The 10,458-nt window shown below is 39.3% G+C and overlaps 1 pseudogene across 1 annotated transcript in view; it reads left to right on the top strand.

Annotated features, from left to right (window-relative positions):
• The window catches only part of LOC309653626 (ELKS/Rab6-interacting/CAST family member 1-like), a 176,968-nt pseudogene that overhangs the window by 76,933 nt on the left and 89,577 nt on the right, over positions 1-10,458 (top strand). Inside the window, exon 5 of the transcript XR_014268837.1 lies at positions 9,482-9,556. The product of XR_014268837.1 is annotated as an ELKS/Rab6-interacting/CAST family member 1-like (transcript). The remainder of the gene's footprint in view (positions 1-9,481; positions 9,557-10,458) is intronic.

Below are 10,458 nucleotides of genomic sequence, written 5' to 3'. Positions count from 1 at the left end.
AAGTCCCACTTCTGAACATAATGTGGAAAGAAATATAGGCCTTGTTAGTTGTATCAATACACAATTCCAGTTGCCATTAATAATGTAGTGTCATCTTACAGGAAACACAGTCCTATGGATTAAAATTATTTAAGAGCAAGTAGAAGTGATTGCTTCAGGAACACATGTTTAGAATGCTGGTTCTCCTTTCTTTTTCTCCTACTTGCCTTCAAGACTTAGCTCAAATTTCAGTTCTTCTGTGAAGTCTTCCTTGTGCAGCTCTATACATATATGTAGATGAGCCAGTAATATTATAGTATACTTCCATGTGTGTTTCTTCATTGTTCACTTAATTTTTTGTACCAAGGATGTAGATATATATATATATATATATATATATATATATATATATATATATATATATATATATATATATATATATATGAAATTTTATCTTGTCAGTGTCTTAACAAATGCACAGTGGGTACTCAAGAAATGTTGGTTGAATAAGTTGAAATGTAGGGAAAGAAGTTTAAGCCTGGAGCTTACAGAAAGAAGGATAGCTTTTCCAATTCTTTTTTCTCCAGTGTGACCACTGGATACTAAAACCTAACGAAGGTTAGAAAACAGACTAAAACCCCAAACCAGTTTTGCTTATGAGTTTAGGTATAGAAGTTATAAATAAGATATTGGCAGATAAAATCAGCATTATGATAAAAGGATAATATTCTGACCAAAAGGAGTTTATTCTAGGAATCCAGAATGGCTCAATATGTCATTCACAGTTATAATTTGTAATAGGTGAAAGGAAAAGATAACCTCGTAGTGTTTGATAGCTATCTCAGAGACATTAGATAAAATGTTAGACACTTTGAAAACTAAACCAAATGAACTAAAAATAAGAATTGAATGATACCTTTATAGCATGATTTAAATAAAACAATTCAGTAAATGTGTATTATAAACATATTTTAAACTAGTAGCCAGAATTGCGCTTACTCTGACATATACTAAGACGCATCCATTAAAGTTAGGGAGAGGCAAAGATACTGTTCATCAGTATTTACATTATTCTGGAAGTGTTAGGCAGTGCTGTTAGATAAGGAAAATGGAATAAATAATATCAGTAACGGTAATGGAAAGGATAGGGCTAAATTTTCATTACAATGTAGATGGGAACATTAATATAAAGATGCTGCTTTCCCCCAACTCTGTGAATTTAGTGTAATCCCAATAGGAATATTCTTGACACGTGCCCAAATGATGTTGCAGTTTCTTTGCAGGAAGAACAGTGCGGGAACACTTGTTTAAGCAGCTCATGATATATGTGTTTCAAACCCAGTGATATTAAAATCTGTGGTACTGGCACAGTAATAGATAGCTAGATTGATGAGACAGAATAGAACCCAGAAATAATATAGTTTTAAGCATATGATACATGTTTGGGAATAATCGCCATCTATTTGGAAAACAGTACATAGTTACATCAAATTAAGTTCTAGATGAAATAAAGAGCTACTTGTTAAAAAATAACAACACTAGAAGAGAATGTAAGAAAAAGGTTTTAATACAATCTTGAGACAGGAAAGAATCTTTTATTGCCATAGCAGGAGGCTTAAACAATTAAATTTGTGTATGTTAGAAAATACAGGTAACAGAAGCTAAAATGGTAATTTGGAGTAAAGCTTTGTAACATGTGGCTTGACTGTTTCGTTTCCAGAGTGACAAGGTGCTAGAGGCACTCGGCACAGCCTTTCTTTGCTCATTACTCAACAAACATCCATTGAGCTTCTAGAATGTATGTGACCCTGGGATACACGCTGGGTATACATTTTTCATGTCAGAACACATGGTCTGTGCCCTCCTAGAACTTAAAAATCTGGTGAGAGACAATAAACATAATTATGAGAGGAAATAAATTAGTTGAGTCTAATTAGGTTGGGAGAGGGGATAAACAGGGTAAGCATCTTTGAGGAGGTGCCCTTTAAGGGAGATGTGAAGAAAGTTGAAACAGTCTTGCTGAGCATTTGGGTAAAATCATTTCATGAAGAAGGTTAACAGTTTCAAAGGCCGGATGAGAAGTTTTCAGGAGACAGCAAGGAGACTAGAGGACAAAAGCATATTGTCTAAGGGGAAAACAGGCATGAGATGAGAGGTTGAAGAGGTAGCCAGGGCCAGAGTCATTCATTGCATTCATCAGATATTTATTGGACACTAACCCATGTGCAGAGCACAAGGAAATATAGTAGCAGTGAACAAAACAAAAATCCATGCCCTCTAGGAGACAAAGCACCTGCCTTCAGGATCCCTGCAGGTAATGCAACAATTTTTTTCAAAGTGCAAGAGAAAACTGCACCAATGTTTAACCAAGGGAGTGATCTAGTTTAGCTTTTAAAATCTACTCTGGCTGTGTTGAGAATAAATGGGGGAGGGAGAATTACGAGTGAACAAGGAAGTCTAATAAAGAACTTAACAACTCTAGGTTGGGTGAGTGGTGACTTGAAATGGCTATTGTGCATTATATCACTAGTGTGTCAAGAAAGGCAGAAAGAATTGAGAGCTGGCAACACTGGGATATCCATAGGTTTTATTATTATTGGATTATTGTCCATCTTTTTAAAAAGCGGGTTTTCATCAGTTCCAAGACTCATAGTTTTCCCCATCTCAACAGTATGAAATTGAGTTAATAAGTCTTATCCTTGATGGCATCTTAAAATCTCTGTCAGCAAGGCCACAGTCCTACGTGATTTGTTTGCCTGTGTACTCACAAACGGTTAACAGCTGCTCATTTTAGTCAATGTTGTGAGTATTGTTGCTATTTCTCATGTTAACTTTAGCTGTTGTTCAGTATGTCTTCAGTAATATTATGCTGTGAACCAGCATTGAAACAGTTATTGGTATGGAGAAAGTTATAAAACAGTTCAAAATGATATATGATTAAACTTTATGGTTAAATAAGTAAAAAAGGGTCTTGCAATCAGTATAAAACAAAAATTCTGAATGATAGAAGCTTGGGTCATGGTTTATTTGGAGGCATTTTCTTCTTTTCTTTCCAGCACATTAAACAGTGGTTTACCTTACAATCAGTGGCATCTTAGATTTGATGAAATACAGTAACATTAAAATGGCATTCATATCCAGGAACATTTGTGATTAGTTTTCCATTTTGTTTATGAACATGATTCTGGAGATAGCAGGTAAATAATTCCCCCAAATAAAAGCCAAAGAAGAGAAACAAAAATTAAATTAAGCATTGTATTTTCTGTTTGTACTGAAATTACATTGTTACGTGACTTATTGTTAGATTTTGTATTGTTTACTGGAGTGCCTTTCCTTTGATGGATAGAAGCGTGAAGACATCTATTGGACACATACTGAACTACAGTCAAGACGTGGTTAGTGCCTGGGGCCAGGCGTATGGAGTTTTAACAGGCTTTACAGGTGATTCCGTGATACACCAAAGTTTGGTTCTCAGTCTGTTGGCAGAACATACCTGAATTGGCTATGGAATTTTTGGATTGACTATCCATATGCATACCAAGCATTGTCTATAGGCTGAATAAATATTTCAGTTCTATATGTGCTCCTGTTTTTTTGAAATGTAGATCCTATTGTGATGAATAAAATACTAATTTGTTGGGAATTCCCTGGCAGTCCAGTCGTTAGGATTCCGCGCTTCCACTGCAGGGGCCACGGGTTCGATTCCTGCTCGGGGAACTAAGATCCGCATGATGCACGACATGGCCAAAAAAAAAAAAAAAAAAATTAAAATACTAATTTGTTTTAAAACATTTACACGTATGTTAATTTTGGTCTCTATAATATTTTAGTCAACAAACCTTGTTTAGTGCAACTGCTCTCATGTTAAGATTTGCAGCAGTGTTTGAGGTTTAAAAGCCCTACTCTTAATCTACAGATTCAATGCAATCCCTATCAAACTACCACTGGCATTTTTCACAGAACTAGAGCAAAAAATTTCACAATTTGTATGGAAACACAAAAGACCCCGAATAGCCAAAGCAATCTTGACAACGGAAAACGGAGCTGGAGGAATCAGGCTCCCTGACTTCAGACAACACTACAAAGCTACAGTAATCAAGACAGTATGGTACTGGCACAAAAACAGAGATATAGATCAATGAAACAGGATAGAAAGCCCAGAGATAAACCCACGCACATATGGTCACCTTATCTTTGATAAAGGAGGCAAGAATATACAGTGGAGAAAAGACAGCCTCTTCAATAAGTGGTGTTGGGAAAACTGGACAGGTACATGTAAAAGAATGAAATTAGAACACTGCCTAACACCATACACAAAAATAAACTCAAAATGGATTAAAGACCTAAATATAAGGCCAGACACTATCAAACTCTTAGAGGAAAACATAGGCAGAACACTCTATGACATAAATCACAGCAAGATCCTTTTTGACCCAGCTCCTAGAGAAATGGAAATAAAAAGAAAAATAAACAAATGGGACCTAATGAAACTTAAAAGCTTTTGCACAGCAAAGGAAACCATAAACAAGATGAGACGACAACCCTCAGAATGGGAGAAAATATTTGCAAATGAAGCAACTGACAAAGGATTAAACTCCAAAATTTACAAGCAGCTCATGCAGCTCAATATCAAAAAAACAAACAACCCAATCCAAAAATGGGCAGAAGACCTAAATAGACATTTCTCCAAAGAAGATATACAGATTGCCAACAAACACATGAAAGAATGCTCAACATCATTAATCATTAGAGAAATGCAAATCAAAACTACAATGAGATATCATCTCACACCAGTCAGAATGGCCATCATCAAAAAATCTACAAACAATAAATGCTGGAGAGGGTGTGGAGAAAAGGGAACCCTCTTGCACTGTTGGTGGGAATGTAAATTGATATAGCCACTATGGAGCACAGTATGGAGGTTCCTTAAAAAACTAAAAATAGAACTACCATACAACCCAGCAATCCCACTACTGGGCATATACCCTGAGGAAACCATAATTCAAAAAGAGTCATGTTACCAGAATGTTCATTGCAGCTCTATTTACAATAGCCAGGACATGGAAGCAACCTAAGTGTCCATCAACAGATGAATGGATAAAGAAGATGTGGCACATATATACAGTGGAATATTACTCAGCCATAAAAAGAAATGAAATTGAGTTATTTGTAGTGAGGTGGATGGACCTAGAGTCTGTCATACAGAGTGAAGTAAGTCATAAAGAGAAAAACAAATACCGTATGCTAACATATATATGGAATCTAAGGAAAAAAAAAAAAAAGGTCATGAAGAACCCAGGGGCACGACGTGAATAAAGACACAGACCTACTAGAGAATGGACTTGAGGATATGGGGAGGGGGAAGGGTAAGCTGTGACAAAGTGAGAGAGTGGCATGGACATATATACACTACCAAACGTAAAATAGATAGCTAGTGGGAAGCAGCCGCATAGCACAGGGAGATCAGCTCGGTGCTTTGTGACCACCTAGAGAGGTGGGATAGGGAGGGTGGGAGGGAGGGAGACGCAAGAGGGAAAAGATATGGGAACATATGTATATGTGTAACTGATTCACTTTGTTATAAAGCAGAAACTAACACACCATTATAAAGCAATTATACTCCAATAAAGATGTTAAAAAAAAAGGTGTCAGATATGGGGATATATGTATATGTATAGCTGATTCACTTTGTTATAAAGCAGAAACTAACACACCATTGTAAAGCAATTATACTCCAATAAAGATGTTTAAAAAAAAAAAAAAGCCCTATTCTTTAACTAGGTTCTAGGCTAGGAATTTTGGCTCTAACATGTCTGAGGAATGCCCATCTGTATCTTTGGCAGTTGTCAGGTAAGAGCAGAGGAGGTTAGAGGGAAGAAAAGAGAAATAAACATATATAGAAAAAAAATAGAAACCTTGGACAAAGAGTAGGAAGAATTAAAAAAGAAAAAAGGTCCCTAGTTAGTTTTCCCTTTCCTAGTGATTTTGGAAAGTGTGAACAGTTGCATCGCATAACTTACTGATTCAGGTTATCCTTCCTCATCTTTTTTTTGTTGTTGTGTCATTTGTACCTCATTTCCATTTTGACAGGAAGATATGTTTTCTCAGAAGCATGCTGTTACTTGAGATGGTAAAGGGTCAAAGTGCAGTGCTGTCTGACAACGGCGGAGTTGAGGTACAGGAGGAGTAGTGAGGGTTCCTTCTTCACTTCTCCGTGTGGAGTACAGTAAGCCCAGAACTTGTGTGGAGGATTGAAATCTGCTGAAGGGACGTCTACCCTTGAACCAAGGGTGCTGGAGGCTAAAACGTGAAACTTGAAAGAAAGAAATTTCAGACATAACTACTACTTTTCAGTCACAAATGCTCCTTTCTCTCAGTTGTGTAAGTAAATGTTGACTTACTTTTAAAAAGAAAGAAACTACTAACGACGGAGAAATTTTGTTCCTAACTTGTTTGTTTTCTTTCTCTAGTCATTATTCTTTATTAAATCAGTGAGAGGAACTGAACACATTTTCTACCGTGTACCACAGTTGACAGTATAACAAGATCCAGATAATTCTACCTGTATGAATCTCTGGGCTTTCTTTAATTTGTGTAGAGTGAAAATTTTCAGGCTAAAAAGAGCGAAATAAAGCAAGCACTAGCACATTCGACTTCTTACATTTGTCTGAATGGTACATTCTTTTTTATTCCCAGAGTCCTCTCCCTTTATTACCAGTGCAGGAGTCAGAGGCTCGATGTGCTCTCTGGGAAAGGGGAGTTGGTCAGCCCACTGACTGCAGGATGTGTTCATAATGAGCTTTAATGCGCAGGCCTTTGAATGGAGATCTGTTAGGACTGATAGGTTTTACAAGCTCTTAACAGGAAAGCTTTATGCCTGCGAATGGTTTAAAGTGCACCCTAGTTCCTTAGCAGAGGAGGATTTTTTTTTTATTCAAATGGATTTCTTTCCTTATATATTGCTGATATGCTTGCTAGAGTTTAAAATGAAATTGTAATAGTTTCACTGTAAAGCATTTGGAAATTTCCCTAATATCTGTGCGCCCAATTTATCACCTGTTTACAGTGTAGGGAGTAGATTCAGTGTGGACAGACTGGAGGCTGGGGGGTAACTGATGAGTTTGTTGTTTTAATGCAGGTGAGAGGTGATTATGGCCTGAACTAATGTGTTCAGATTTTGTCCTGGATTAATGTGTTCTGCATTTTACTGTCTTAATGAAGTGTTTTATCTTGCAGGGGTTAATTGTGGATTAACTCGATCCTTAAGGAGACTTGCTTTTACACTCTGTTGGCTCTAGTCTAGGTAGCCTTCCCTCCAGGGCTAGACTGTCTCTACTCCTAAGACGTGGCCTTTCTGGTGTCTCTGCTCAGTGCCTCTGATGTTCTCTCCACTCTGGCTCTTTGGAGCTTGAATTCTTCCCAGCCCCATGTGAGTTCAGGTAGTTGCTCAACTCATAGCTCTCTGGTAGTTGTTCTTTGACACTGTGGAGTCTTTCCCTGTACATGCAGGCTTAGTATTTGGTCAAAGACTCCAGGGGACCCCTGTCAGATCAGACACTGCTGCTTTTCTGGCTAGCTTCTTCCTCTGTGTCATTCTGCTCTGCACATTTCTCCTGTCTTTGGGACTCTTACCCACTGATCTGTCTTCTGAGCTCTGCGGGACTGCTGTTTTCTGTTTGGTCTTCCTCTCCCTGCATCACATATTGGATAGCAAGTCCGGACCATAACCTTGTTAGTTTCTCTTCTCTCAAGGATCATACTCCTGTGCTGCTTGTTTTCCAGCGTCTGAAAACAGTTGCTTTATGCATTTTTGTCTAATTTTAACATAGTTTATGACAGGAGGGCTAGTCTTCTGTCTGTTATGATCAGATTGTGTTGACCTTGTAGAGGGTGAGAAGTAAATAGGAAACTCGTTGAAGGATTGAAAACAGACTATTGCCGTGATTTGTTGATGCTTTATCTAGAGTACACCATTGCTTTCTTTAAAATGGACAGAGGAAATGAAAGGAAACTTAACTCGAGGCTGTTGTAGTAATCTAGGCTTAAACTAGGCTGGAAATGGAGTGAAATGATAAATTCAAGAAATCTTTTGAAGCTGGAACAATTAGGACCTGCTCTAGAAGGTGGTAGGAAGTGAAGATGTGGGAGGAATGAAAGGAGACACTGTGCTGTTTGGCTTGAACCACCGGGAGGGTAATGCCATTTAAGGAGATGGGCAAGACTCATCAGTCTTCAGAGGAGGGGCTAGGTTAAAGAGGAGAAAATGACGAGTTTTGTTTTGGATGAAATAAGTTTGAGTGACCTAGTAAACATCTATATACATGTCAAATGGGCAGAGCAGAGGGCAGGGCTAGAATTTCACCAGCACTGTTCAGATGGAAAATATCCATCTGTATTCTCTGCCATCACTAGGGGCTGTACCAGGGTACTCTGGAAGTACTGGCTGACTCAGAGACATTCTCAGAATCTAACAAGAAAATAGCCTGAGGAGGTCTGGTAACTTCAGGGTGATCCTTGAAGACCCTAACTGTGATATTCTGCCATCTCCTTCCTTCCTTTCTGATCCTGAACGCACTGACATTTGGACTGAAAAAAATAGCTATGTTTTTCTGCCATTTGCTACCTGTAGACTGTTTAGGAAACTTGTTCAGCAGTCTTACCTTCTTTTTTTTTCTGATTGTAGCCCCTCTGGAGAGAGATTTCCATCGTAGGTAGCCCGGTGGTTGTTGCTCTGGGGGAGGATGCTATGCAAAGGAGGTTGTCCACACAAATGCTTTCAGTTGTTTTGTGCAGTGCGGACTGTGGCTACTTTGATTCCTCCTTTTTCTTTTTTTTAAAATAAATTTATTTCTTTTTGGCTGTGTTGGGTCTTCGTTGCAGTGCGCAGGCTTCTCATTGCGGTGGCCTTTCTTGTTGCGGAGCACGGGCTCTAGGCGCGCGGGCTTCAGTAGTTGTGGCTCATGGGCTCTAGAGCGCAGGCTCACTAGTTGTGACGCACGGGCTTAGTTGCTCTGCGGCATGTGGGATCTTCCCGGACCAGGGCTCGAACCCGTGTCCCCTGCATCGGCAGGCGGATTCCTAACCACTGCGCCACCAGGGAAGTCCTGATTTCTCCTTTTAAAAAGGGACTATTTCTAATCCCCTTTTTGGATTGTTTGGAGTTCTGATAATATGTCTTGGAGTCCTGTGGAAGAGTGACACACAACCTGGGGATGTGCCGGAGCTTCACCTCTTGTGGTGGCTGGGGTCTGTGTGACTTACCGTGTATAACCAGGTGTGCAGAGACGGGGACCCGCCTGTACCCCTTAGCCTGAATGCAGTCTGTGTGCTCCCTGGTCCACAGGGAAAGGTCAGGAAGACAGAAAGTGGATCAGAGTGTCTTACAAGGCCGGGGTAGTCATCTTTGCATGTAACTACTACTCCCTCGCCCCTCCACTCCCCTCTTGAAAAAATGAGAGTGAAAAGGAGGGCACTTACTCTCTTTTTTGCTTCTCTTGTATAGGAGATGCATCAGAGATTTGAGAGTGCCCCCGATTCTGCCAAAACTAAAGCTCTGCAAACTGTTATCGAAATGAAGGTAAGTGAGAACTTCCTAAGGAATCTTATGTGTCATTTCACATTTTAATGTGTGAGTTTAAGAAAGTGGTATGTAATAATAGTTCGCTCATTTTGTAGACTGAGAAGAAATAGTAAGACTTAATGAAAATGACACATTAAAAGAACTTCAGTTTCGTTTCCTCTTGTCCAGCATTTCTTGGAGTCAGCTGTTCTCAAACCTTTTGATATCAGGGCCCCTTATTCTCTTAAAATGACTCATTTCATTTTTTTTTAAGAAAATGTCCGCCAAATACCAAGTTTGTGTGTCAGTTCTTCTCTCGAGTTAAGAATAGGGTTCCGTGAAAAAAGTACCTGATTGGGCTTGCAGCTCACAGAGCACCCAGTGCTGTCCTGGGAGCAGCGTCACACCCAGGTGCAGCAGCCGGGCCTGGCCCCTTCCTGTGTCGTCACACAGCATGGTACAGAGATACATACTCAAGGGCTGAGCATATGAAAAGTCACCAGGGACATTCCTAAGTGAGCCAGTGTTTTAAAAATGTTCTTTCTTATTTTTCTTTTTTGTCTGAGAGTGCTGACACTGAAGAATACACTGACGGCTAGCACGGTTTGGCGCTGTTGTCCAGAGGCACGAGCGCTTTTGCCTGTCCTTTATACCTTTAGTGCACGTGTTAACACAGTGGAAAAGGCACATAAAGTCATAGTATTATTATGAAAATAGTTTTGACTTCTCAAAAGGGCTAGGAGGCACCCCCAGGCTTTCACGGACTATACTTTGAAAACTTCTGCTTTAAGTTACTGAGTAGTTAGAAATCTTTAGGCTGAATGTTACGGTGATTGGTGACTAAGCGCTTGCCTTCTGTGTTAAATTCCCTGGATTCAAAACCTGGCTTTGTATGACATAGAACAAGTAAGCTAACCTCT

The sequence above is a fragment of the Balaenoptera physalus genome (assembly GCF_965194825.1).
Source record: "Balaenoptera physalus genome assembly, contig: HAP1_SCAFFOLD_717, whole genome shotgun sequence".
Classification (NCBI taxonomy): domain Eukaryota; kingdom Metazoa; phylum Chordata; class Mammalia; order Artiodactyla; family Balaenopteridae; genus Balaenoptera; species Balaenoptera physalus.
Note: the sequence above shows the minus strand (reverse complement) of the source record. Positions and strands in the feature narration are given on the sequence as shown.